General features: G+C 46.0%; 2 long non-coding RNA genes across 3 annotated transcripts; both read right to left on the bottom strand.

Annotated features, from left to right (window-relative positions):
• Window positions 1–2,687: 2,687 nt before the first annotated feature.
• LOC129634063 (uncharacterized) lies at window positions 2,688–8,166 on the bottom strand. 2 transcript variants are annotated; one of them, XR_008705399.1, is made up of 4 exons: window positions 7,618–8,166; window positions 6,761–6,855; window positions 4,271–4,409; window positions 2,688–3,421 (listed from the first exon to the last, which is right to left on the bottom strand). It is a non-coding gene; the product is annotated as an uncharacterized LOC129634063 (long non-coding RNA). The 2 variants fall into 2 exon arrangements; XR_008705398.1 differs by lacking the exon at window positions 6,761–6,855.
• A 12,046-nt stretch (window positions 8,167–20,212) lies between these two features.
• LOC129634062 (uncharacterized) lies at window positions 20,213–24,743 on the bottom strand. Its single transcript, XR_008705397.1, has 2 exons — window positions 24,521–24,743; window positions 20,213–20,615 (listed from the first exon to the last, which is right to left on the bottom strand). It is a non-coding gene; the product is annotated as an uncharacterized LOC129634062 (long non-coding RNA).
• Window positions 24,744–25,385: the final 642 nt, after the last annotated feature.

Raw genomic sequence — 25,385 nt, 5'->3', positions numbered from 1 at the left:
GAGAGGAGCATCCGGGCTGACTGTCTGTAGGGGTTTACCCCTCTCCCTCCAGATGTAACTCTAAGAACAGCTTCTGGGCTTACTGACCACATGTGGGCAGACCCCCAATCTCTCCTCCTTTGCCTGCCAGCCTCGGGGAACCCCAGTGGAAAAGCGGCTGCTCCCCTCCCTTGGAGTGGGACCCTTGGGGACTTCAGAGCCCAGAGGCTCTGTTCTCGGATTCCTGTGCGGCATCCCATCTCCTAGTCTGCATGGGACTGTTAAGAGCATAATTATTTTAAGAAGTGTTGTCCTGATGCATTTCACAGGAAAGTATCAGTACAAATTATGTCAAGCTTTGCAAATGTTGCTGGCATGAGAGAGAGAAATCAATCTTTTTTTTTATTACTATTTCCCATTTACCTCATTTTCTTTTTCACTAATTGGCCAAAAAGGATCTAAAATGAGCCCACTTTTTACAGCTGCTCAGTTGTGATGTAAATTTCTTGCCAGTCTTTCCTCTTTTTCTTTTCTCCTGACCCTCAGGTGACTTAGTGGTAAAGAATACATCGACCGATGCAGAAGCCACAGGAGATGCAGGTTCGATCCCTGGGTTGGATATATCCAACCCCTGGAGGAGGAAACTCCAGTACTCTTGCCTGGGAAACCCCATGGACAGAAGAGTCTGGCAGGCTACAGCCCATAGGGTCACAGAGTTGGACACGACTGAGCACTGAGCATGCACGTAGCCCTTCAGCTTGTTCTATATGAAAACATTCCTGCTGACAACTTTCTAACATTTTTGGTTAAGGTTCTTTCTCAAAAAGCATCCTCCCCAGAAGCTTTCTCTCAGTCACTGTCTCTGGTCGAGATAACTTCTCTTGGAATCACCGTGCCTTCCTCTCGCACCCAGAGCGTTTTGCCCCTAGAGCCATCGTCCAGGTCTGGGTGGCACACGAGTTATGCCCACGTGTGTCTCCACTAAACTGGGAGCCCCTTGAGGGAGAAGCCTTCCCTCTGTCCTGTCTGGATTCTCTGTGCCAAGAACAAGTTCTGGCACACAGAAAGGGCTCAAAAGTGGCCAAATGCTCAAACGAGAGGACCCTTGGATTTCCTTATTTGAAATTGACAGTGCAGTGGACACCATTCTACTCCAAACAACAAAGAAAACAAAAGTCCCCTTTTTAAGAAGCAAGGTGAGATTATTGCCACAGATGGAAGAGGCTAAAGTGCGACCAGAGGGAATCCATCTGAACACACAACAACCTGAGGGCTGCTGCGGTCACTGGGCTTCCTCCCCTCCCCAAGGACGTCTAGATCCATCGCTTGAAGCTGGAGGTATGGCCAGGAGATCCAGCCCCAGCTCTCTGGGTGGCTCAGGGCTGGGTCACACAAACTCTAGAGGAGTCCAGGCAAGTGCTGAACCCTAAGCTTAACTCTAACCAGAATCATTGAAGTTCATTCCTAAAAGCCACAGGCTGGAAGTGAAAAAAAGAGAGCTTTGGGAACTCAGCACAGATGGGTTCAAACACCCAAGTCTTCTGTTGGTAGACGTGTGGGCTCGTCTCAGTGCCCCAGCGTCCTCACCTGTAAAATGGGATTACAGCGAAGGATGCAGCTTTCAAGATGTTTCCAAGGGTTGGATAGGCCATCACACTTGTCAGCCATAACTGTTTCCCATCCCATGAGAAGGCATCCAGGGTGAGTTTTGAAGGCTGAGTGTGAGGACATCAGGCAAACTAGAGGCAGGGGGTGCTCCTTGGATGGACCTTTCTGGCCCAGAGCATTCATATCTGTACCAGTGCTGAGAGGAAGTGAGGACAAGGGACCTGCCTCCAAGTGACTGGTCACGAGAGGATGCTCAGCGGCCCTGAGCAACCTCCTGCTGAACTGACTCTCCTGCTGACAGCCCAGAGGGGATGGCAGCCAAGCAAGGGGGGTGCAACACAGCACCCTGCGAGGGGTCCAGAAGGACAGCCCATTACCATGGATTAGGGGGCCTTCAAGCCACAGCGTCATTTTCCAACCTGTCAAATGCATTTTGTCATTCAGCCTGGACAAGAACAAGTTGCAATCACAACAAACTAGAAACTGGCCCATTTATTTCATCCTCATGATCAAAACAAATCACATCACTAAATCTACACAAACTTTGAGATGATTAAAACTGTTCACGCTTTTTTGCCCAACAATTTTTCTTGTGGAATTCACCTAGAGGAAACAAAGGGTTTACTCAGAGATGTGTGTATAAATTTGGGTTTCATCTCAGCATGATTTATAAAATGAACCAACACTTGAAAAGAACATAAATGCCTGAACTTTAAGGAGACTCATTTTTTAAATGTTTCAGTACACCTTCATAGGGTGCTGGAGAAGACTTCTGAGAGTCCCTTGGACTGCAAGGAGATCAAACTAGTCAATCCTTAAATGAAATCCACCCTGGATATTCATTGGAAGGACTGATGCTGAAGCTGAAGCTCCAATAACCTTTGTTCACCTGATGTGAAAAGCTAACTCACTGGAAAAGACCCTGGTGCTGGGGAAGATTGAAGGCAGGAGGACAAGGGGATGACAGAGGATGAGATGGTTGGATGGCATCACCAACTCGATGGACATGAGTTTGAGCAAACTCGGGGAGATGGTGAAGAACAGCAAAGCCTGGCATGCTGCAGTGCATGGGGTGGCAAAGAGTCGGACACGACTGAGTGACTGAACAACAACAACATCAAAATTTTACTTATAATAACCATGTGTAAAGTTATATTACAAAGCACACTGCAAACCAGCATATGGGACAAGGTCCTGAATTTGTAAATACGTGGTATGTGTATATACATTTTCAGAAGAAGGAAACCATACGTTATTTGTAGTTTCCCTCAGAGACACTAGAGCTGCATGGCTTAAAATGCAGGTTCCAGAGCCAGACTGCCAGGTGTGAATCCTGACTCCATCCCTTCTGAGTGTGAGACCCTGGAGAAGTTGTTTAATCTCTTGTGTCTCAGTTTCCTCGTATTAAGAAAGTAGTTGCTAGTTGTTCCCTCCTCCACTGTTGGTGGGAATGTAATTAGTACAGCCACTATGGAGAACAGTATGGAGGTTCCTTAACATACTAAAAATAGAGCTACCATATGACCCTGCAATCCTATTCCTGGGGATATACCCAGAGAAAAACATGATTCAAAAGTGTACATGCACTCTAATGTTCATTGCAGCACTGTTTACAATACCAAAGACACGGAAGCACTCTAACTGTCCACTGACCATCAACAGAGAAATGGAGAGAGATGTGGTATATATATACAATGGAACATTACTCAGCCATCAAAAAGAATGAAATAATGCCATCTGCAGCAACATGGACATTCCTAGAAATTGTCATACTGAGTGAAGTACATCAGACAGTGAAGGAGAAATAGCGTATGGCATCCCTTATATGCAGAATCTGAAAAGAAATGATACAAATGAAATTTACAAAACAGAAACAGACACAGGTGTCGAGAACAAACTTATGGGTGCAGTGGGGAGGGGATAATTAGGGAATTGGGGATGGAAATGTACAAACTGCTCTATTTAAAATAGATAATCAATAAGGACCTCCTGTATGGCACATGGAACTCTGCTCAAAGTTTGTGGCAGCCTGGATGAGAGGGGGGTTTGGGGGATACATGTATATGCATGGCTGAATCCCTTTGCTGTCCACTTGAAGCTACCAGAACATTGTTAATAGGATACGTGAAAGTCATTCAGTCATGTCCAACTCTTTGCAACCCCATGGACTATATAGTCCATGGAATTCTCTAGGCCAGAATACTAGCATGGGTAGCCTTTCCCTTCTCCAGGGGATCTTCCCAGCCCAGGGATCGCACCCAGGTCTCCCGCATTGCAGGTGGATTCTTTACCAGCTGAGCCACCAGGAAAACCCAAGAAGACTGGAGTGGGTAACCTTTCCCTTCTCCAGGGGATCTTCCCAATCCAGAGATCGAACCCAGGTCTCCCTCATTGCAGGCAGATTCTTTACCAGCTGAGCCACAAGGAAAGCCCAAGAATACTGGAGTGGGTAGCCTATCCCTTCTCCAGCAGATCTTTCCAACCCAGGAATTGAACCGGAGTCTCCTGCATTGCAGACAGATACTTTACCAAGTGAGCTATCAGGGAAGCCAATAATCAGCTATACTCCAATATAAAATAAAAAGCTTTTTTAAAAAATAAAATGGCTGCTAGCTGTTCCTACTCCATAGAGGGTTAGAGTGATGTGCTAATAGAGCAATGGTTCATAGAGCATAGCACCTACCTGTTAAGTCGCTTCAGGCGTGTCTGACTCTTGGCAACTCTATGGACTGTAGCCTGCCAGGCTCCTCTGTCCATGGGATTCTCCAGGCAAGAATACTGAGGTGGGTTGCCATTTCCTCCTGCAGGGGAATCTTCCCGACCTAGGGATTGAACCTACATCTCATGTCTCCTGCATTATCAGGCAGATTCTTTACCGCTAGCACCACCAGGGAAGCCATACAGGCACTTGTAAATGTTATCTATTGTCATAAATTGTTATTTATGGTGGGATTACTGGTCATTTCAAGTCTCAACTCTTCTTTATATTTTCTGCATGAAACTGTTTGACTCTTACAAGCATGGAAACGAAGTAACTTTTTAATCCATTTCAGTCAACAAGATGAATTCAATGAAGAGATTAGTGAGAACTACTTTGCAGTAATTGAGACAACATCTGCTATTTCTAGGGCTAAATCAAATAAAATAGTCAACTCTCGATTCTACACAAGGCGCGTTCATTTATCTGCAGCTAATATTGCTTTCCTGTTCTTACTGGCCTCATTAAACACTGGATAGAACATCATATGTTACCGTCCTATCTAGCGTCTGTTTACGTTCTCCGCCACAGCCAACACTCAGCAAGAGCCTTGTAAACCAATTCTCCTAATGATCTTTCCAGTCGGGGAAGGTGTGAATCAATGACACAGGGAACTCTGAGCCGAGGCTGGTGGCTGTAACTCAGAGAGGGGTCGCTGTGGTGCCAGCTCACACAGTTAGAACTGAAGACTGAGGGTGGCACTTTGTGGGCACCTCTCAGAGCCCCTCCAGTCCACGCCCACCTGGCCACGCATAGCAGCGCCTGGAGGTAAAGGGTTTTTACCTTCGTGTTGGGTGAACAGGGAATGATGGACCCCACAATCAGTGATGAGGATCCACGCTATTTATAACACGTGAATTTTTATAATGTGTCTGCTAACAGCACAATTGCCAGTGAGTTTCTGATATCAGCGCTCCAGCTCTTGCTATTAAGCACACAGATCCCGTGCTCTTGGTGCAGACCTGGAGGGGGACAGTTGCTTCTCATTTCAGGGCCCACATTGGGGGATTTTCCATCTTTCTCTCATCCAAAAATCAAGGTTCCCTGCAAAAAGAGCTTGCTGGAGCTTTACTTCCCTCCCCGCTCTCTGTCCATCTCTCTCTGATGGAAGATGCCCATCCTGCATCTTGGCCCCATCGTTGTTCCGTGTGCTCAGGAGACGAGGGTTCAAGGCTGAGTGCCGCACACAGCACACTCTCCATGAAGTCCTACACACCTACACACAATACACCTACACACGATACACCATACATGACACACCTACACGTTTTGATACACCTATATGTGATACACCTATACACCATACGCCTGTACACGATATGCCTGTACACGACACGCCTGTACACGATATGCCTGTACACGGCAAGCCTGTATGCAACACACCTACATGTGACATGTCTGTACACGGCACGCCTGTACACGGCACACCTACATGCAACACGCCTGTGCATGACATGCCTGTACACGATATATCTCCCTGTGGCTGCAGCAGCCTCTCTGGATTAACCAGCCTTCTCTGCAGTGATGGACTAGCATCTCCTTGGAACAAGCAACAGGGGTAAGCACTCTAAAGACAGACAAAACTCACTGGAGATTTGATTCTTATTTGGTAATTGATCCTTCACTGGTTGTTTGAACATGGGACAATTATTCAACTCCAGTTTTCTCAACTGAAATGGTAATAATGAGACCAATTCCTCTGATACTGCCTCAGATAACACCAGTGAGAGCCCACTGCCTGGCTTGTGGTAGATCCTGTAGAGAAATGTGGTTTTCTTCTCCGCTCTCTCCTAGCCAGCTTCTCACCATGATGTTCTATTTGAAAGTGCATTTGGTGAGAAATATTTGCATAAGTGACAGATAACCTACTAGTGCTTTAAACAAAGAGAGGCTTTCAGACTTCCTTGGTAGTCCAGTGGCTAAGAATCCATCTGCCAATGCAGGGGACGTGGGTTCAGCCCCTGGTCCAGGAAGATTCCACATGCTTTGGGGGAACTAAGCCCACGATCTGAGCCGCAGCTGCTGAAGCCTGCGTGCTCTAGAGCCCAGGCTCTGAAACAAGAGCAGCCTCCACACTGAGCTTGAGCACCACCCTGAAGAGGAGCCCCTGCTCGCCACAACTAAAGTCCGTGCACAGCAATGGAGAGCCAGCACAGCCAAAGACATATAAATGAAATGTCTAAAAAATAGATGCTTGCTTCTCGGAGAAGGCAATGGCACCCCACTCCAGTACTCTTGCCTGGAAAATCCCATGGACGGAGGAGCCTGGTAGATTGCAGTCCATGGAGTCGCTAAGAGTCAGACACGACTGAGCGACTTCACTTTCACTTTCCCCTGTATCAAAACATTTAGAGGCAAATCACTTCTGAGGTTGACTTGCTTAATCCAGGGTCTCTCCCTTTCTCCTAGTCTTACCCTCAAGGTTGCAAGACAGCTGCATGTGTTCCAGGCACCACTTCTCCACTGAAGGCAAGAAGAAAGGGACAAGGTGGTGGTCTTCTACGTCTCTTCTAACAGGGAAAAAAAAAAGGCTTCCCAGAAACACGTGCTAGCAGACTCTGCCTTGCATTCTGTTGACCAGCTCTGCCACATGGCCACCCCCTGCAAGACGCTCTCATTCCTCACTTTCTGTTCTAGGAGGGGTCAAGGCAGGGAGTGGCTGTCAGGCTAGGCAACCTGCAGATCTTCCCAGAGGATTAGACATTGGCATGTTAGAACTACCCAGGTAAATGTTAAGTAAAATAAAAGTAAACATGCAAATAGTAAGCATTTCAGAGCCAAAAGTATACGGTTTACCACCTACCAGGTGGGATTCTGTCCTTCCTTGGTTCATATCAGTTCTCCAGCCAGGATGCGCTTTAGAGTCACCTGGGGATCTCATAAAACTCACCCATGCCTGGGTGTCCTCTTAGACCAACAAACCCTGTGGGCCGGGCAATTGGGACTCCTAGTGAAAGTTCAGCACCGTAGGTTAGGAGCCCACGGAGAGAGCATGGGTGAACCACAGAGGACATAAGAGATAGCAGCCCTGAGGAATCAGGAGCCTGCGGGAGAGTGATCTGCATCCTTGGTGCCTTCCCATTCCCCTAGGGACAGTGCCAGAGGCACAACAGGCATTCTGACCTACACAAATGCACCCGTCTCCCAACCTCCTCACTAAGTCTTACTAAAGCCTAATCACCCAGAATACACTATGTTGCTCTCTTGTACTTTTGGTCATTTGATAAACTAAGCCCAGAAAGTCTCAGAAGCCTGCTGCACAAGGGCTTCACCTGGCAGGTGTCCTCGCCTCAGTGTCTCCCCTTCCGTTCCACAGACAGAAGCCTCTCCCCTGGGTGTACCCAGCCGTGCTTCCTGCTCCAGCCTGCGTCCATCAGCTGCAGCTCCAGGCTCCGATAGCAGCTTCAGCAGGATGGCAGGTGGCCTCCTGCACAAACCGCCTTCATCTCCATGACCTGCATCTCCCCAGAGGCAGCTAGCTTGCCAAAGCTGCCAGGAAGCTCACCTCCCAGCTTCTAGCTGTGGTTTTCTCCAACAGAGAGAATCCGGATGGTAAGAAGCCTTGCCCAGTACTAATTCTGATGCACAAGCAGCTCCCAACACTCCAGGTTTCTGTAAAGCCCCAAAGCCAGCACAAGATGATTTAATTACCACGTGAATGAGTCAAAAAACAGATGCGAGGTTTCCAGAAATGCCTGCAAGTGCTTAGTAAGTAGCCACAATTGATAAATTGCAAAGACACGCTGGAAACAAAGGCTGGCTCAAGGCACAGTCGCAGCCCGAAAAGTGCTGTCAACAGAGGGGCACTCCTACCCCCCTATCCCCCACCCCCCACCCGAGTCCTGTTGAGTGCAGAGAGCTGGGAAATCTTCTGTAAGTCTGGCCCACGTGAACCGCAATTAGCAACAACAAGCACCACCCACAGACTCCCCGGGAACGTGCTCATGGTTAATCGATTCGATTGATCACTGTTTATTAAGCAAAAACCTGCTTTCTAAACTGTTCTTCCCTAAATGGTGTTGTGTGTGTGTGGTTTTTTTTTTTTTTTTCAGTCTGCTAGAAAATAGGAGACTAATTAGAGCTTTTAATTTAAATCCAGCAGGGAGATGCGAGCATGTACTACGGGAAAAGCATTAGGAGGCGGGGAGGAGATGAGGAGCCCCGCCCCCAGCTCCCCAGAGCAGCAACGCTAGCGCTGACACGCTCCCATAAAGACCTCCCGAATCCGCATTTCACTCTTCAGATCAAGAAGCCACTGGGACCAGGTCAGACGAGAGCATCAGGAAGGCAGCCCACTGATAATATAGATTATGGGAATGTTTGGGTCGCACCAGCGCTGTGAAATTGATCGGCTCCATTCAGCACCTTGCGAATCAACAGAGGAAATCAATGGTTGGCAGACGGGTAGGTGCTGAGATAAGAGACCATAGAGTATTTTTGTTATCTCCTTACAGAAAATAATGATCTCAACCACCTTGAGTGCTCTAAATCTAAGCGAAATACACACACACACACATGTAATCCAGGCTTGGATGCCGCACAGAGGGGTCAGGGCGATTATGTGACCTTGGTGCAATCCACAGGAGGAGGGTCTCCTTGCCCGTGGTTAAGGTCTATCTAATTTGGATGTGCATGTCCTGTGCATTACCTGCCTCTCCTGTGATGTCCTTACCTGCAATTCACGAAGCTACTGCAGAGTGACAAATGTCCACTGTCCCCATGATTTCTCGTGAAGTTTGGTATTTGATGACGTCTTTGATGCCTACCCAGTTTAGAACCCCAGCCCCCAAATGAGGATTCTGCAAAGTCCTTCATATGTCTCATCAATCACAGGTAGAACACCAATGAGGAAACGGTGTTAATAGGAAGCACAGATTTTTGCCTAAAGTGTACATATTCCTGCAAGCACAAGTATCCAAAACCTCAGGAATCCAAATCAGAAATACTGTTAGTTACTCTGAAAAGGCTCAAGCCAAAGAAAATCGCACTTTTCTAGTGATTCTGACATAGGGATTTTAATTCATACAGTGGAAGTGAGAGTAGACTCAAGGGATTAGATCTGGTAGACAGAGTGCCTGAAGAACTATGGACGGAGGTTCATAACATTGTACAGGAGGTGGTGATCAAAATCATCCCCAAGGAAAAGAAATGCAAAAAGGCAAAATGGTTGTCTGAGAAGGCCTTACTAGCTGAGAAAAGAAGAGAAGCAGAAGGCAAAGAGAAAGGGAAAGATACCCAACTGAATGCAGAATTCCAGAAAATAGCAAGGAGAGATAAGAAAGCCTTCTTATGTGAACAATGCAAAGAAACAGAGGAAAACAATAGAATGTGAAAGACTAGAGATCTCTTCAAGAAAATTGGAGATACCAAGGGAACATATCATACAAAGATGGGCACAATAAAGGACAGAAACAGCAAGGACCTAACCGAAGCAGAAAAGATTAAGAAGTGGCAAGAATACACAGAACTGTACAAAAATGGTCTTAATGACCCAGACAACCATGATGATGTCATCACTCACCTATACTCAGAAATCCTGGAATGTAAAGTCAAGCGGGCCTTAGGAAGCATTACTATGAACAAAGCTAGGGGAGGTGATGGAATTCCAGCTGAGCTATTCCAAATCCTAAAAGATGATGCCATTAAAGTGCAGCACTCAATATGCCAGCAAATTTAGAAAACTCAGCAGTGGCCACAGGACTGGAAAAGGTCAGTTTTCATTCCAATCAGAAATGAAGGCAATGGCAAAAAATGTTCAAACTACAGTACAACTGCACTCATTTCACATGCTAGCAAGGTCATGATCAAAATCCTTCAAGCAAGGCTTCAACAGTGTGTGAATCAAGAACTTCCAGATGTACAAGCTGGATTTAGAAAAGGCAGAGGAACCAGAGATCAAATTGCCAATATTCATTGGATCATAGAAAAAGCAAGAGAATTCCAGAAAGACATCTACTTCTGCTTCATTCACTTATGTTAAAGCCTTTGACTGTGTGGATCACAACAAACTGTGGAAAATTCTTTAAGACATGGGAATACCAGATCACCTTACATGTCTACTGAGAAACCTGTATGTAAGATCAGAAGCAACAGAATCGGACATGAAACTGGTTCAAAATTGGGAAAGGAGTACATCAAGGCTATGTATTATCAGCCTGCTTATTTAACTTATATGCAAAGTATGTTATGCAAAATACTGAGCTGGATGAATCACAGACTGAAATCAAGATTGCTGGGAGAGAGATATCAGCAACCTCAGATATGCAGATGATATCACTCTAATGGCAGAAAGTGAAGAGGAACTAAAAACCTTCTTGATGAAAGTGAAAGAGGAAAGTAAAAAAGCTAGCTTAAAACTCAGCATTCAAAAAATGAAGATCAAGGCATCCAGTCCTATCACTTCATGGGAAACAGATGGGGAAATAGATGGTGTCAGATTTCATTTTGGGGGGCTCCAAAATCACTGCGGATGGTAACTGCTGCCATCAAATTAAAATACGCTTGTTCCTTGGAAGAAAAGCTATGACAAACCTAGAGAGCATATAAAAAGGCAGAGACATCACTTTGCTGACAAAGTTCCATCTAGTCAAAGCTATGGTTTTTCCAGTAGTCAAGTACAGATGAGAGTTGGACCATAAAGAAGACTGGGTGTCAAAGAATTGATGCTTTCAAATTGTGGTGTTGGAGAAGACTTTTGAGAGTCCCTTGGACAGCAAGGAGATCAAACCAGTCAATCCTAAAGGATATCAACCCTGAATATTCATTGAAAGGACTGATGCTAAAGCTCCAATACTTTGCCACCTGATGCCAAGAGCAGACACATTGGAAAAGACCCTGATGCTGGTAAGACTGAGGTCAAAAGGAGAAGGGGACAACAGATGATGGGATGGTTGGATGGCATCACCAACTCAATGGACACGAGCTTGAGCAAACTCTTGGAGACAGTGAAGGACCCGGAAGCCTGGCGTATTGCAATCCATGGGGTGGCAAAGAATCAGACAGGACTTAGCAGCTGAACAACTACAAGCCATTTTGAGTTTCAGATCCCAGCCTCAAGCACTTCAGATGCAAATAATACTGTTCTCACGAGATACCAGTTAGTAGTGGTATACTAGTAGCTACTCTTGTGTATCTCCAAAACAGGAATGAGAAATGGAAATTTCTAGATCATAGTTTCCACACAGTTTGGTCCATCTGCCAGTCCGTATCCAGAGCTGTATTAAATCCATCTCTTCCTCGATTTCATAAAGGTAATATAAACCAAGTTATCAGCATTTGAAATCAAACGGACAGGTACTCTTCTCCAACTGAAAAATGAACATCAAAAAGTTTGGAGGGTAAGGAGAGGAGCGTCCTCGATTAAACTGCCTGAAATGTGACATTTTCCCTAGGAAATTGCAGGGCTGGGGTTGAAATACACATGTCACAGCCACCCCTGTGGCTGAGCACTGAGCCACAGTGCTGTGGGAAAGAGGAAACTTTTAATAGGAGCGAGGCCGCATCAAAGCAACTCATAATTAGGTACAAATTTGGCTCACGGTTCAGCAATTTATACAGATTAGCTGTGCTGACCTTCCCTGCCCCTGGGTGCTTGCTTCACATCTGTGGTAGCACAGTGACCTCTAGTGTTAAAAGGGAAGGAATCTATTTTTAAAATCGCATCCAAAATTACTCCCTCACGAAGCCTTACTATTCCTGGGACATCTTTGTAAGGTAATAAGATAGACATGTGATCTTCTCATTCAGTATTTAAATCCCCTTTAGTTAGTGCATGCTCCAAACTTTCTGTCTTGGAAATTTTCAAAGGGTTTGTAGAAGATTTATATAATTTTCTTTTCCTTTCATGATGTCTTGAAGTTGGTGAAATTTTATTTTCATAAATATGCATGCTGTGAGTACTCTATGGCTTCCAGACAATTAGATGCCTTCTTTTTCCTTCTTAAGGAGAATTGACAAGCTTTGACTCCAACCAAATATGAGGTTCAGGGAGTGTTTTGAAAATTCTTCTCCTAACTCTTCGAAAGTAAATGGGGAGTTGGGGGAACCACATGGGAAACTCTAGGACCGGGGCTGTGTGCGTGATGCTGACTCATGGTTCCCACTCAGACTCAGCTTTGCTGGGACTTGTCGAGGAGTGAGCAGGGTCCAGGGTGGGCTACTTAATTTGCAGCATGAGGAAATGAGCTATTAAAGGTACTAAAATATAAAGACTTTTCTTTCTTCTGTGTTCTCTCTCTTGACTTGGTATGGTATTTTTATTTTCCATTTAATGCCTCCTAAGGGAAGAACATTTTTAATCTTATTTTTTTACTTTTACCATTTATCCTTACATCATACAATGCCAACTTAGTAGGCAAATAGAAGAGCATTCAGCTCAAATGTAGAATCACGGAAGTTACAGAATTTTACATCATTGCTTATACAAACATGTGCATTTTTTTCCCCCTTACTAGTGTGGAGGATTGAATTCTGAGGCACGACCACTATATAGCATAATCACCCAGATCCTTCTCATTGCCCTGACCAGGGCTTCACTGGAAATGCCTCACAAAACAGACTCAGCTGTTTTCATTTCACTGCCTGATACACGTCCATACCAGCCAGGCTCTCTGCCTATGATGAGCAATGCAGGACTGGAAGAAAAAGCTGGCTTCCTTCCATGTCATAACTCCCATCACAAGCCTTTGGCTAACACAGTCAGGCACAAGGCTTAGAAAGATGGGTTCCTTGGTCGCTGGTGGAGAACATGCACCTCCCTTCTGTGTTCAAAGCAAGTTCTGGTTCAAACAGAAAGCGTGGCCTCCAGGAACTGTCAGCGACTCCACGCTCTAGGTCACACATAGCAGGTGAGGGAATCTCTTCCTTCCTTTAGAGACCTCATCTGATAGCAACCGGTGAGAGCAGCCCCAGTCCCCACATCCCACTGCACTTGGTCCACCTGTCACCAAGCCGGACAGAGAAAGCTGGCCTTAGGGTCAGCTGATAGACTAAATGGCATTGCAAGGGATTGCAGTTGAAGGGAAGGGATTAAAAAAATGCATAAAAATGCCAGGTGCCTCTGGGAACACCTAGGAGCTCAGGAGAGAGAGTGCTGGGGCCACAGAAGCTGCCAGCTTCACTTGAGTCAGGTCCCTTTCACTTTCTGTTTCAGAATATATTGCGATTTGTTTTAATCAGGGATGGTAAGACACAGACCCAGACATGTAAGAAGCTGCTATGGAATTTGGAATGGACATGTGCTCATTACTATACTGAAAACAGATAACCGACAAGGCCCTATAGCACATGGAACTCTGCTGAATGTTATGCGGCAGGCTGGATGAGAGGGGAGCTTGGGGGAGAATGGATGCATGTATATGTATGGCCGAAACCTTTGCTGTTCACCTGAAATTATTACAAACTGGAGTTTGTTTGTTAATTGGCTATATCCCAATCCAAGTGAAAGTTGCTCAGTCATGTCCGACTCTTTGTGCCCCATGGACTATACAGTCCATGGAATTCTCCAGGCCAGAATACTGGAGTGGGTAGCCGTTCCCTTCTCCAATACAAAATAAAAAGATTTTTGCAAAGAGAAGCTGTTACTTACAATTGCCTCAAAGCACACTGGGCCACCTGGGGAGGCACCAGGGTTGGTCAGGAGGCCGAAGGAGCAGGAGGAAAACGCGGGAATGAGTCTTTACCATAGCTTCGGCAGGAAGAAACGGGCAAGGCAAGGTAAGAAGGCTTAGGACTGGCTGGGTAAAGTAATTCCGGGAGTCTGGGTGTGGGGGCTGTCCCTAGGTGCCTGGTACCTGGCCCTGGGGCGTCAGGACGGGTGGTTAATGGTCCAAAGTATGCGAGTCTAGGGCTTCCCTGCTGGTTCAGGTGATAAAGTATCCACCTGCAATGCTGGAAACCCAGGTTCGATCCCTGGGTCAGGAAGATCCCCTGGAGAAGGGAATAGCTACCCACTCCAGTACTCTTGCCTGGAGAACCCCATGGACAGAGGAGCCTGGCGGGCTACAGTCCATGGGGTCACAAAGACTCAGACACTCCTGAGGGACTGAGCATGCAGTATGCATGAGAGCCTGATCAGTTTGGGGGATGATTCTGAATCAGTTGGCTTGCATGTGAAATATGCACTTACAGGGAAGTCTTCTACTGTCTCTAGAGATCAGCTAGTCTTGGGGAAGTCAGGCTCCCCGGGGTCAAGTCAGTAAGTCCCCAGACATCAAAACATCAGAATAAAAAGATATGCTTCATATCCTTTCAGGTGCCCAGGTAAGACCCCTCACCTGACTCCCGCTAATAGGCCATGTGCTTCTGAAGGGTGAAGAGCCTCTTAGCTCTGCCAGGGGCGGGCCCCTTCCTCAGGAAGCCCCTCCCTACTCTCTCTCCCCTTTTCTGCTTCCAAGGAGCCCAGACATGGCTTGCTCACCAGACCCTGCCCCTACCACCCTCTCTGCCTCTGGTCTCCCTTGTCTGCATGGTCCCCAGGCCCTGTGTACCCACCTCTCTGGGCCCCCCTCCCTCCAATGGACCCCACGGAGCTTATCTTCAGCTCTTCAAACCCCTGAAAAATGTCTCCAGAATAACATTTCTTCTGACTCCCAACCAGGCACCCCCTGATGCCACCAATAAAGAAGATGCTGTTTTATCTAAATGTCAATTTAGGGGAATGCCCTTCTCCTCAGGCTCCGATTATGGGTTTTACAGCTTCACGCTCTCCCCTTCTTCCTAGGGAGTGAGGTTGGGGGGATAGAGGGGTGAGCCTTCCATTCAGGCTGTCCCCCTCCCAACTGCATCCATCCAAGCTCACTCTCCATGTCCACACAGCTTGCTCTGTGTGTGTGTGTGTGTGTGTGTGTGTGTGCGCGCGTGCACGCATACATATGTACCCCCTGCACACTGCAGGGAGGATTCCGATGGAACCTCGCTTCATACAGTTTCATCCGCCTGTCTCTGCCACTGCACACAGCTTGCTGTGTGGATGTGCGTGCGTGCGTACCCCTGCACACTGCAGGGAGGATTCCAACGGAACCTCGCTTCAAACAGTTTCATCCGCCTGTCTCTGCCACTGCACTTTCTCTTACTTTAAGCAGTTCTACCATAAAGGCGAGACTTCAGCCACAACGTCCACAAAGGCAGCAGAGGGCGGTTTCTGGCATCCTCTTCCTTGGATGTCCGGAGGGAAATGCAGGCTTATAGGCGAATAGTGACTATGCTGCTTTCTCTAGACAAGTCTCGATTTCAAATACACTGTCTTATGATCCACACAAGTACTCTGAGACCGAGGAAATACCATCACTTTAGACCTGAGGGGTCATTTATCTCTGTTTCTCATTGCAAGAGTGAGGTTGCAAAGGCAAAATGAACCAACCAAGATTGTGCACTATGAAAAAGTCAAACATGCTACAAAACTATGAGACCTCAACCAATTCTCTGCTTCTAGGGAGAGGGGAGGAGAGGGTGAGATGTATGGAGAGAGTAACATGGAAACTTACATTACCATATGTAAAATAGATAGCCAACAGGAATTTGCTGTATGGCTCAGGAAACTCAAACAGGGCCTCTGTATCAACCTAGAGGGGTGGGGTGGGGAGGGAGATGGGAAGGAGGTTCAAAAGGGAGGGGATATATGCATACCTATGGCTGATTCATGTTGAGGTTTGACAGAAAACAACAGAATTCTGCAAAGCAATTATTAAATTATTAAATTAAAAAATAAATAATTTTTTTTTAAAAGATGCTTGGGGCTGGTGCACTGGGACGACCCAGAGGGATGGTATGGGGAGGGAGGAGGGAGGAGGGTTCAGGATGGGGAACACATGTATGCCTGTGGCGGATTCATTTCGATGTATGGCAGAACCAATACAATATTGTAAAGTTTAAAAATAAAATAAAATTTTAAAAAAATATATTAGGGCAAAGAAAAAAAAAAGAAATAAAAAACATGGGGAGTAACCCATTTCTATCCTGGAGTTTTAAACTCTGGCTATGGCAGCACCAAGACTCTAATTATAGATTTGCAGAGACATTCTTTATGGGGTTTTACTAATCACAGTAACAAGAAACCTATCCCCAAAATAAGAATTGAATGGCACCAATAAACAAACAAAAAATGCCTCCAGCCATTTCCAACTATTTAAACATACTGGTGTGTGTCCGTCGGCGGTACATATATGTATGTATATAACAGAATTGTATCAAACTATACTTGTTGACACTTTCCCAAGTGGCTCAGTGGAAAAGAATCCACTTGCCAATGCAGGACACGTCAGAGACAAGGGTTCGATCCCTGGGTCAGGAAGATCCCCTGAAGAAGCAAACGGCAGCCCACTCCAGTATTCTCGGCTAGAAAACCCCGTGGACAGAGGAGCCACAGAGTCACAGGGAGGCGGACACGGACGTGACTGGATGACTGAGCACGCGCACGCTTGCTTGTGGTCTTGTCTCCTGCATCCCCCTCGGTGTTAGACTCGGGACATTTCCCCAGGTGCCTTCATGGTTACTCAGGATTATCCTGATTTACCCCTATTTTCTTAATCCCCTTTAGTTGTACATCTGAGTTGTCTGCTTTTATTTTTCTCTTCCTCTCCATAACAGTATTACAACATACAATGAACGTCCTTAAAAATGCTTATTTGATGATTCTAATTAAATCCTTAATAATAGATTCCTGAAGTGCTGGAACAAAGGGGATCAAAAATTTTGAAATGGCTATTTTTTATTGTTGATAAGGCCATCTTGGTTAACACACCCCTGCCCTTCAAAAAAAGCATTCTTCTTTTAAAGCATTCTTCTTTTAAAATCTGAGACTGATAAACACAAAGCCCACCTAGACTCTGACAACTGGCCCCAACCACCCTGAGGCCCTTCCCTTCTGACCCCAAAGAGCCTGGCCAAGGCCCCCTGGAAAGTGGAGAGCTTGGGGCATAGCTACCACTGTTTCCTGCGCAGATTTGCACCACTGACTTGAAAACTCTAAAACCCAAACTGAAGGAGCAAGGGTCGCCAGTGCCATGCGAGCAGCCCGTTTTGTCCAAAGGACACAGAGATTTGTCTCCCTGTGGTGGGGTGTGAGTGGTCAGCTGGATTTGGTTTTGCCAAGGGGAGGAAGCAATTATAATTAAGCAAATAAGAAAAAGTCAGGTCCACATGCTCAGGGAAACCTCCTTGTCTCCTGAAGCACCTACCTTTCACCCAGGAAACCCAAAAGAGAACGCCCATCACCTACAGCCCTCTACTCCAAACCCATGTGAGAAACTGGCAGTCATGCAGCTTCTGTTTGGGTTATCAGTGCCTGTGTGCTGAGGTTAAGGGGCTCACAGAGCAAAAAAACAAAAGATATGAGCAAATGATTCCCTCCCTAACACTCTAAGAAAAGGAACCACAAAGAGTATGCAGAACATGCTCAGCCTTGAACGTGGACCACAGCTTAAAAAGGGGATTTTATTAGCAGATGGGGAAGACAGGTCCTAAGCCAAGTGGCAGCCATGGGTGGATGGGAAGCCTGACTGGTGTGAACCTGCTCCCTGTCCCACAAGACAAATTTGTTGCCCCTCCCTCCTCCCTTGGGCTTCTCTGGTGCCCAGCTCAGACACTAAAGAATCCGCCCAAAATGCAGGAGACCCAGGTTCAATCCCTGGATTGGGAAGATCCCCTGAAGAAGGGAATGGCTCCCCACTCTAGTATTCTGGCCTGGGAAATCCCACGGACAGAGGAGCCTGGAGGGCTACAGTCCATGGGATCGCCAAGAGTCAGACAGGACTAAGTGACTAACACTTTCATTTCTTCCCTCTTCCCTCCTCCCTCCTCCCAAGTGAGGAGGCATCACTGAGAAGTCAAAGTGCAGCCCTGAAGGGAGCCGGAAAAGAAGCAAGCAGGACACCTCCGGGCTTTGCTGGAAGGAAGATGCTCCCTGGTGCCAAGGAACAGCAGGACGTAGTCACTTCTGCCTTGTGGGAAGCATCTTCAACTCGGACCTCATCCAGGCAAAAGAACTTTAAAAGCAGCCTTTCCATAATCATAATCAAGGATGGTGCAAACAGGTAGCTGCAGGGCGTTCACCCCAACATGGTTGGAAATACTGAAAATCTGGAAACAACCTATATCATCCAACAGAAGTCAGTTATACAGACCTTCCACACAATGACATACTAAATTATCATTTCTAAAACCACAAGAGAGAAAAAAAGATACTGCTACTGAAATAATAACTTGCTTAACTTTTAATAAACAAATTTTAAAAATAAGAGAATGACCTTAAAAGATGCTCAAGATGCCATGTAAGTGGAGAGCAGATTGCCAGATGGCAGAACCAGTGCCTGCTGTAGACCAACATGCTGATGTTGCTACTTCTGGGATGAGACCATGGAAGAGACCCCTCTCTTTTTAGTTCCTCTGTATTTTCTAACTTGCACAGCATCTGTATTTATTAGGTACACAATGCTGTATATTTTAAACCTATGTAATCATATTATCCTTTTAATGAGTGAAGGGAGTATGGCTGATGCTTTGCCTTCATCCTTCCTTCACCCCAACACAGCAGAGAATTTCAGGGGCTGCAACGATGACCCAGCAGACGGCCTGGGTCAGAACACAGAGCTGAAATGTCAGACAGGTTATTAATAAGTAATCAGCGGCTGGCATCTCTCAGAGCACTTTGGAAGAAAGCAGTGCCTCCTTGTAAGCCTCACAGAGAAGACTTCAGACTTGGAAATTTGAGCAAGTTTGAGCACAGACATCCACAGGGAACCATCCAGCCTGAGAGAGTTTGCTTCAATCCACAACAGCATGATATCCAGGAAAAGAACCCAGAGAACCCAGGCGAGGGCAAACACAGAGACAAGGACAAGCCCTGCCCCTTTGAAGACGTCAGCCCTGTCTTAGGCATGCTTCAATCAGAACCCAACTGCACAGTGCGTACAATCTGTGACTTGGGCACCAAACTACTGGATTGTTGCAAATGGGTCAACAGACCTGCCTGATTGGGGCAGTTACCCAGAAGAGGTAAAGCAGGCAAGAAGGACCCTGTGACATTGCAGCATCTGCTTGCTGCTTCAGAAGATAACAAAGTCTCAACTCAGATCACAGCCCACCCCAGAGAGATGACCACCCCTGCAAAGTAATTGCAATATAATAAAGTAAAATAAAAGAAATGCAAAAGGAAATTGTGGGGCAAGGAAGAGGGGATGTCAATTACAATGAAAGTAACCTTCTGGTTAGGGTATTTGAAACAAAATGGGAAAGCATTCTTCTTTTAAAATCTGTGATTAAACCTTCCCAGAATTCCCCAGATTTCAAGGGAAGATCTGGGCTTCCAGGTGGCACTAGTGATAAAGAACCCGCCTGCCACTGCAGGAGACATAAGAGATGCAGGGTCGATCCCTGGGTTGGGAACATCCCCTGGAGGAGGACATGGCAACCCACTCCAGTATTCTTGCCTGGAGAATCCTATGGACAGAGGAGCCTGGCAGGCTACAGTCCATACGGTCACACAGAGTCAGACACGACTGAAGTGACTTAGACACACTCGCAAAGGAAAATCTATGCCCTTGAATTTTCCACTCAGTGATGCTATGAGGGCCTGACTCTTCCTGGGATGGGAGAGGCATCATTATAGTGGCTCTGCACGTGGGAACTGGAGCTTCCAGCTCCTTAACTTGGGCAGTTAAGGAACCCACTCTTAGCCAAGTGCTGGGTTGGGACCCAGGTCTCCCAGACCTGAAGCCCTAGGAGCCTGGAAACTAAGGCTCTAGAAAGAGCATCAGGTTTCCAACTCCATTTCAAGAACTTTTGAGTGGGAACACTATCCCATTTTATTAAGTGATTTTTTTTATGAGTTGCAAATAGTTGGCACTTGACTTGAAGCCCCAGAGAGACTCATAGATTCACATCAATTTATTATTCAACTCCCTGGGTTTTGTATGTTACAACCACCTGTTAACTGATTCGGTGACCTTCAGCAGGCCACTTAACCTGCTTTGCAGAGTTCCTTATACATAACAAAATCCCTCTTCATCCAACAACGCAGAAGCCTCATTACCTAGACTCTCAGTGTTTCAGGGCTCTGCTCAAAGTTCAACGTCCCCTGAGAGTCCTGCCCAAAATGCAGCACCACTTCTCAGAATTTCTGATTCTTTAGGTCTAGGCGAGGCCTGGAGAACAGCATTTTTAGAATAAGCTTCTGAACGTGTGGATGCAGCTGATCTGAGGACTTCATATGAAAAAAATAGCAGTTCATACTTTTCTCTCATCCAACATTCTGCTGATCAACAAAATTTGTAAACTGTGGGGAGGAGAAAGTAACAGGAGGGGTAAAAACAAATCAATGGTGTCGGCATAACTTGCTCTTTCATAAAAATACTGAAAATATATTTTGATAGTAAGCCATGAGCCTGGTAAACAGTAGGAGTTCAGTAACTGATGAATAGATGCATCTGTCAACCTTCTGCAAAAAAAACACGGGCTTAATTGCACATGCTCCGCCTTCACCAAAATCACATATGTACTGACCTCCCACCCTACTTCTTCGGAGAAGTTTCTCGGAACTATCTGAAATGCTGTCTCCTGGCTATAGTCCTTATTTTGCCCCAAATAAAACTTAACTCACACCTCTCATGATGTGCATTCTTTTTTCAATTGATGCATCTTTTTTAATTACTTTAAAAATTTTGTTCCACATTATTTATCATCAGCAAAAGCAAGTTGAAGAAAGATTATGCAGGACCAAACAAAAGGGACTGGGTCTCATACACTATCGCTCTCAAAGGGAATTTTGACTCTATCAGTTCAGTTCAGTCGCTCAGTCGAGTCTGACTCTTCGAGACCCCATGAATCGCAGCACGCCAGGCCTCCCTGTCCATCACCAACTCCCAGAGTTCACTCAGACTCACGTCCATCGAGTCAGTGATGCCATCCAGCCATCTCATCCTCTGTCGTCCCCTTCTTATCCTGCCCCCAATCCCTCCCAGCATCAGAGTCTTTTCCAATGAGTCAACTCTTCACATGAGGTGGCCAAAGTACTCGAGTTTCAGCTTCAGCATCATTCCCTCCAAAGAAATCCCAGGGCTGATCTCCTTCAGAATGGACTGATTGGATCTCCTTGCAGTCCAAGGGACTCTCCAGAGTCTTCTCCAATACCACAGTTCAAAAGCATCAATTCTTCGGCGCTCAGCCTTCTTCACAGTCCAACTCTCACATCTGTACATGCAGGAAAAACCATAGCCTTGACTAGACGGACCTTTGTTGCCAAAGTAATGTCTCTGCTTTTGAATATGCTGTCTAGGTTGGTCATAACTTTCCTTCCAAAGAGTAAGTGTCTTTTAATTTCATGGCTTCAGTCACCATCTGCAGTGATTTTGGAGCCCAAAAAAATAAAGTCTGACACTGTTTCCACTGTTTCCCCATCTCTTTCCTATGAAGTGATGGGACCGGATGCCATGATCTTCGTTTTCTGAATGTTGAGCTTTAAGCCAACTTTTTCACTCTCCACTTTCACTTTCATCAAGAGGCTTTTGAGTTCCTCTTCACTTTCTGCCATAAGGGTGGTGTCATCTGCATATCTGAGGTTATTGGTATTTCTCCTGGCAATCTTGATTCCAGCTTGTGTTTCTTCCAGTCCTGCATTTCTCATGATGTACTCTGCATATAAGTTAAATAAGCGGGGTGATAATATATAGCCTTGATGTACTCCTTTTCCTATTTGGAACCAGTCTGTTCCATGTCCAGTTCTAACTGTTGCTTCCTGACCTGCGTACAGATTTCCCCATGGCCTAACCCCAGCAATTTTCCAGCTCACAAGTCATAAAACTTACTGGAAATGTACATCTAAACACACTGCCAGCAGAGGCGCCCAGGCTGAAGTTACACGGATTTTATGTATCATGAAAATTCTCTTTTATGTGGTCAACCACAGGGGAAATGTCACAAAACAAGATTTGAAAGGACAAAAAAAAAAGGAAGAGGCCGGAGGTGAAGGTCCTTTGCTCTCTCAGGCATCCCTGCCTTCTGATTTTTTTTTTTTTTTTTTTTTTTTTGCTTGAACCCTCAGTGGCCAAGAGGAAGGCAAGGGTAGATGGGACCAAAGGTTCTAGTTCTCTTCCTGGTATGACCACCGTGTGGAAATAAAGGAAGATCAAGCAAAGGGAGGAGGCAAAGCCCTTTCAGAGGCCACTGCAGCCCGTGAGTCGCCACTGCCACTTTCATCAGAGGAGTGGGGGTGTTTCGAGGATAAAAGGAAGACTTTAGGTATGACCGGATTAAAGACTGTTGATGCAGAAGCTGGAGGCAGCTAAGTAGAACAGGGACATCCTAAGTGATTGGTTGTTGCTGCTGCTGCTAAGTCACTTCAGTCGTGTCCGACTCTGTGCGACCCCATAGATGGCAGCCCACCAGGCTCCCCCGTCCCTGGCATTCTCCAGGCAAGAACACTGGAGTGGGTTGCCATTTCCTTCTCCAATGCATGAAAGTGAAAAGTGAAAGTGAAGTCGCTCAGTCGTGTCCGACCCTCAGCGACCCCATGGACTGCAGCCTACCAGGCTCCTCCGTCCATGGGATTTTCCAGTCAAGAGTACTGGAGTGGGGTGCCATTGCCTTCTCCGATGTGATTGGTTATGGGATCATATTCATTCAGCTTTGTCCACTTGGTCCTAAGTTGAAAGCAGTGAAAAAATTAAGGGAAGTAGTAAGTTATTAATCAAGTCCAGCCCATTTGGGGCCAATTGTCCTGGATTGTCTCTAGACATCACTATATGGCTTCCTGCAAGTATGGCTTATAGCAGGCTGGCTTCTTGTGTTGGTTATTATAGATCACTTCAGTCATTCAGTCATGTCCAACTCTTTGCGACCCCATGGACTGCAGCACGCCAGGCTTCCCTGCTCATCAGCAACTCCTAGAGCTTGCTCAAACCCATGTCCATCGAGTCGGTGATGCCATCCAACCATCTCATACTCTGTCCTCCCATTCTCCTCCTGCCTTCAATCTCTCCCAGCATCCAGGTCTTTTTCAATGAGTCAGTTCTTTGCATGAGGTGGCCAAAGTATTGGAGTTTCAGCTTCAGCATCAGTCCTTCCAATGAATATTCAGGACTGATTTCCTTTAGGATGGACTGGTTGGATCTCCTTGCTGTCCAAGGGACTCTCAAGAGTCTTCTCCAACACCACAGCTCAAAAGCATCAGTTCTTTGGCTCTCAGCTTTCTTTATAGTCCAACTCTCACATTCATACATGACTCCTGGAAAAACCATAGTTTTGACTAGAGGAACCTTTGTTAGCCAAGTAATGTCTCTGCTTTATAATACGTTGTCTAGGTTGGTCATAGCTTGTCTTCCAAGGAGCAAGCATCTTTTAATTTCATGGCTGCAATCACCATCTTCAGTGATTTTGGAACCCAAGAAAATGAAGTCTCTCACTGTTTCCATTGTTTCCCCATCTATTTGCCATGAAGTGATGGGACCAGATGCCACAATCTTTGGTTTCTGAAATTCATTATTATAGATAATGAGGTGCTTTCCTAGGCAGTTTGCTACAGGTAGTTGGTCAGAGTTTTTGTTTTTATATATGGTCTGGTCACAGTCTTTTTGTATTTTCAGTGGCTCAGCTTTACCAAACAATCCAGTCTATAGCAAGGGCCCCTGGATAAAGCCCCAGGGGAAGGGACACCCACACCTAGAGCCTACTCTGCCAGCTACACATGTCACCCAGGCAGGGACTGAAACATGGGAGGAGGTAGGGCTCAGCTCCCCACGGTTTCATGTTACAGGAGAAGTTCCTGGTCACCAGCTGGGGATGGCCATGCAGGACTACAACCCCAGCTTCCTGACTCCCAGCTCGAGGCTCCCCTGACCACAAGGTGGATCCCAGGATTCCAACAGAGATGCTACTATTTATTCTGAGTATTTGTGGGTTATCTTGGAGTTCACAAAGATGCTTCCAGTGTTCCAGAACTCTGAATGAGCCACACGTTCTGCAGAGCAAGCTAGGGGAAAATGTGCTACAAACCACCAACGGGGCCAACCCCTCATTTCCTTCTCTGGAAGGTTATGGGGCTGAATGAATACACTTCTAAGGAGTTTTCCAGGCTAACCTACATATTCTATGATCTAAATGTGTCTACTGTGAGTGTTTCAAAGAAATTCCTTCTGTCAGGAGCAGCTAAAGAAGTTGCCAATGGAACTCAAACATTCTACTCACCTACTGCCTCAGCTCATCTGAGGAGCTGCCTGTCTCGCTGTTCGCTGAACCCAGGGTAGGCAAGGCGGGAGCTGGGAAGCAGATGGGAAGATGGAAGAAGATGCAAGGAGCCATAGGAACTACAGGTATTCTTTATTCGCAGCAGCAAGGCGGCGGCAGCAGCAGACATGCTACATTCTCTCTTGGTTGACCCAGCGGATGCAGCGGCAAGGACGTGTCAGGCGGTGCTTATATAGGTTACGCGCATGCGCAGTGCTATAAATGATCTCAGCTGTTACAAAATCATTATTTACAAAACATAGGGCAAGAGCAAGAAGCCGTTGGGGTGAGGGAACCTGACCACCACCATCTTGGCCAATTGCTCTTTCCCTATACTGCCCATTTCAAAATGAGGCCATAAAAATACAATCCCCATTGGCCTTCCACTGTAGAAGCAACTTCCAAAAGCAGAGCAACTTAATATTTCCATCCTAACAAGCCACACCTGTGGTCATACAAAGACAAAGGCTTTCCCCAAAAGAGCAAACAACAGGCAATGCAAGAAAAAAAAAATTTTTAATAATAAAGGACATCTCTAAATGTCACATAAAACATTGATCCTGTCTCTTCATCTGCTTGCTTATCAAAGCGAGTAAATTTTACCTAGTATCCTGCTCCATCATATCAGATTGTAAGAGAAGTTATGTGTTGTTCAAGCTTAAGAGATTATTTCTATATTCTATCCAGTTGTTTTCCAACTCCAGGAGCATAGATTTTCCTAACAGATGTTCACTGTGTATGAACTGATAGCATCTCACAGTCACATGACCACACAGTCAGAGCAAGCAGTAGACTGCTCTTGTTCACATGTTTATAATTTGGAGTC

This window comes from Bubalus kerabau, chromosome 19, assembly GCF_029407905.1.
Source record: "Bubalus kerabau isolate K-KA32 ecotype Philippines breed swamp buffalo chromosome 19, PCC_UOA_SB_1v2, whole genome shotgun sequence".
Taxonomy (NCBI): Eukaryota; Metazoa; Chordata; class Mammalia; order Artiodactyla; family Bovidae; genus Bubalus; species Bubalus kerabau.
The sequence above is the reverse complement of the archived record's forward strand: the minus strand, read 5'-3'. Positions and strand labels throughout refer to the sequence as shown.